General features: G+C 38.4%; 1 long non-coding RNA gene across 2 annotated transcripts; it reads left to right on the top strand.

Annotated features, from left to right (window-relative positions):
• Positions 1-483: 483 nt before the first annotated feature.
• On the top strand, positions 484-3,482 carry LOC149988599 (uncharacterized). 2 transcript variants are annotated; one of them, XR_016504308.1, is made up of 5 exons: positions 484-1,369; positions 1,955-2,059; positions 2,302-2,377; positions 2,691-2,913; positions 3,013-3,482. It is a non-coding gene; the product is annotated as an uncharacterized LOC149988599 (long non-coding RNA). The 2 variants fall into 2 exon arrangements; XR_016504309.1 differs by having other exon boundaries at positions 502-1,369; positions 1,945-2,377.
• Positions 3,483-3,975: the final 493 nt, after the last annotated feature.

The following is a 3,975-nucleotide window of genomic DNA, read 5'->3' as shown; positions in this document are numbered from 1 at the left end:
TATGCATGTATAAATAATTTTTGTTTCAATTCAACTAGTAGCTTACTAAAGATCTTAGAAACTCTCATAAATCCTCAAATTCTAATTTTTGAGGCCTCAATCCACTTATACTTTAATAACCTTCAACATAACCATTTAATTAAGCTCAAATTTGTAAAATATATTGAACATATCTATATTCACAAACCTACAAAGTTTTATTTGTAGATCTATTACAAAACTTACAAAATTGCATAAAATATCAATCATATTTTATTTTACAAAAATTAGAGTCACCCAAAACAACCCTAACTTTGCAAAGCTCTTATAAAGTCATTACAAACTCAAATCCTTTAAAATTAATGCTTATACAAGTTTAACTTGATTTTCTTTCAAATTCTACTCTTTGATTTATCAAAGAATTATAAAAATGTCATAGGTACTTGATTTTGTGCCTTGGGATTTATTTTCAATCTTGGTTAGCAACTGGTCCTCTTTAGGTGTCAATTCTTATTTTCTTGAGATAATTTTTCCTAAAATCAATTCCTAACTCTTTCCTACATATACATATATTCTTTATTTTTCTAATCTACCTTGTTTTGCCTTATTTATAGTAATGCAAAGTAAGTAGAATCCATTTTCATAAAATGCAATTCTAACACTATAAGATTTTACTATCTACCTATCTTTTATTTATATTTTTTTACTATTTCTTTTTTATTAGGCTCTTCTACAATAAAATACTTCCTTCCTTCTTTCACCTAATGGTATTATTATTACACAAACATTGTCTCGACCCCCTTGGTGTTGGGATCTCCAAGCAACTACAGGCTACAGACTACAATGGCATAGTAAGATCCCATAACTGAAAATTAGTAACCTAACCCTAAATTCCTAGTGTGTGATAAATGTACCGTTGGTTGTAAATGTACTATCTTCTACTAGTATCTAGCACAAGGTGGTATGTTGAATAATTGGTGAATAAACATACACGAAAACTATGAAATGACGAGGGAGGCGAGCAAAAACCCTAATTCGCCATTGTTTTCCTGTGCGGATACAACTACCGAAAATCGCGGAGCTTCATCGTTCCCCCGCCCTGACGAAGTGTTGCTTTTCATTGTACCCTTCCCACTGTGGTTAACTTAGTACACATCGAGCTGTAGTTGTCAACTGCTTTCATGGATCACATTGCGATTACCTGATGCTCTCTGCAGTGCGATTTCATGGTAATTGTCGGATCAAGCAGCTTTGAAATTTTCGCTCAATGTTGCAAGCTCAGATCGCACATCATAGCCACCTCGCAAGTTGAAATGTAACCCATGTGGTGGCATCAATGGCATCCTTCGAAGAGGGAAATATCGCAGAGGATATCGTCCGATCTATCATGGTAGCTTCTATAATATTTTCTTTAGAATTCCAATTTAGGGATTATGATTTAGGTTTTATAAAACAGCAGATTACTGTAGAAACTGAAGTCCTCGTCATTGACTGTGTGTTGAGGATGCATCAACACTTTAAACTACATGATTTTGTAGGCTGTCGTTCTGGATGCAGTTTAGGCTACACACTGTGGTGGTTTCTTGCATGGTGAGTATCAGTTTTTTGGTACTCATACAGTGGATCTTTATGCAGGGTGTGAAAATTTTGCTGCTATGCATGTATAATGTTCGTCATTTATCATGCCTTCGGAAATTCCCCCAGACACACCCAAAGCCCTTCTCGAATTGTTGCCAAACAGTTTTTTTTTTTTTTTTTTTTTTGAAAAAAATCAACATCCGGCAATCAGTGATGTCTACCAGAAACTGACGTCAAGACTCTTGAAATCTATTTCTCCATCGTGCTTTGCTTGTCCTAATTGGTGAATGTCTTTGTAAAGTAATTGAAGGTGTAGCATTTACACAGCGTCGAGGCGCACTCTCACAATCCCCTGTCCTTGCCAATGGTGGTTTTCTGATTTCAAAGATTGCAGCAGGACTCTGCGTGGGCTGAGCGTTGTATAAAAAGGAAATATTTTGGCACTGAGCAACTGCTTGGAGAAAGCTATGAGGAGAAAATTGACATCTTTCAGTATTCGAATGTCCGATCTCTACTTCATCACTATTAGAATCTCGCTTCTGTTACAAGTAACGCAAAAAGTTATTGCTGGAATCATTTTTCGAACTCGATACTACAATTAGTGCTCGACTGAGTGTGCATCTATAGCACTTGATGTGTTGCATACTGATGTTCATTGTAATCATAGTGATTGGATCAATGTTTGACGCTCAGTGAAGCTCATGTGATACAGTGTCTGTTAATCGGGTTGTTGTTGGTTTCCAGGAGTGAGTCTCGGGCTTGGACAAACTCCCGACCTTTGGAGATTCGACTTCTAAAAGTGGTCACCACGCTCCCAGAGGTCCGTGGCTAGTTTCAGATGTTAGGTGTCTTGAAGTTAAGAGCTATTCAATGTTGGGGACACATGCTTTGACAATCTCTGTGTAGGGACATAGCTCTGTGCTAAACATTCCTGTGTCTGAAAGGTCATGTTGCCTGGGAAAATGGTGCGATTGTACAGACTACACAGCCCCTAAATTGTGTACATGAATTTCGAATCTACACATGTATCATCGTAAAGTCTGATGTATTCTCCATGTTCGCCTCGGACCAGCCCTTCACGTGAAATCCACGTTGTTAAGAGAGTAACATGCACTGTATTGCAATTCTTACAGGAATCTGGTTGTTGCACTGGCATGCTGGAGTGAAAGTAACAGTGCCCTTCATCCGTTGGACTGATTCCATTACTACAATGGTTACTACAAAAGTATCAAACGGTAGTCATTTGATGCTGTTGTGATGTCAATTAGAGATCTCTTCACACACCGACTTATGAACCCCCTGTCAAGGAGCTTGTGACTTTGCTGCCGGTACTTTGTAATGAACATGGCAGGCCAGGTAAGTTAACCCTCTCATGCGGAATGAACATCTTTCATTTTTCCTCTGAAGTTGATACGCTGTGAATATCCATCTTGATTACACATTCTTGTGCTGCAGGTCTTAACCGTCATCGGAACTTCAAATCCTGGGATCCAGTTGAACTAGAATCTATGCTGCACGCACGTTCAAAATTAGCTCGTCTTGTTCCTCTCCAGCAAATATTCAGGGTACGGATCCGGAGGTGGCAGCTGATCCTAACTAAAACTACTAAGAAATACCTCAACGCCTGAAATAGAATGTTGCAGAATTACTGCTGGGTCAAAATCTTATCAAACGTCGTGGGACCCAGTATGAGTCCAATGCGCAGAATTGATATTACCAAGTAGCTTTTGACTCCAGATTCCGAGAATATTTAAGTTTTTTAGGGACTTGAACCGTAAGGCACCCTTCACATCACCGGAATCCATTATATCAACTCTCCCTCCCTATTTTAATCGGATCCGGAGGTGGTGCATTCGTCTTGTTCCTCTCCAGCAAAAATTCCCTAAGATTCTAATGTATCTGAATTTTGGTGTGGTCAAGGTTAACTCTAGCTTGCTTCTACTTTCTCAAAGCTTGTGGCAATCCAATCCTAAATGCTTGAAATATAGTTTTTTTCCAAATAGAGCTACTTAGGCTATTTTGGCAGCGGATCTTTTCTACTTAAAAATTCACTAAAAGACTCTAATTTTTCTTAAAACTAAATGGAGATGAGAAGAAGGGAATCGGATCCGGAGGTGGTGCTCAATCAAGTGTGATGAAGGCACCGTTATCATTGCTGGTGGACTTCTGCAAGCAAGTGGACGAGAAATCTCAGTGATGCCTCCGTCTTTTCATGGTTAGATGTATACTGCTTTTGAGGAAACGTGAAAAAGATCAACACCATTGCATTTTGCTTTGCAATTAGCCCTTGTGTTGAATGTCTCATACTCTATGTACTGAAAGACATTGGAAGTGTCCTTCTTTTGGTTTCCCGCACATTCTCTTTAGCAACAAAATTGTATCAAAGCTGGAAGAAAAGTGCCATAGATGAATATCATT

This window comes from Physcomitrium patens, chromosome 7 (genome assembly GCF_059467195.1).
Source record: "Physcomitrium patens ecotype Gransden chromosome 7, ASM5946719v1, whole genome shotgun sequence".
Lineage (NCBI taxonomy): Eukaryota > Viridiplantae > Streptophyta > Bryopsida > Funariales > Funariaceae > Physcomitrium > Physcomitrium patens.
Note: the sequence above shows the minus strand (reverse complement) of the source record. Positions and strands in the feature narration are given on the sequence as shown.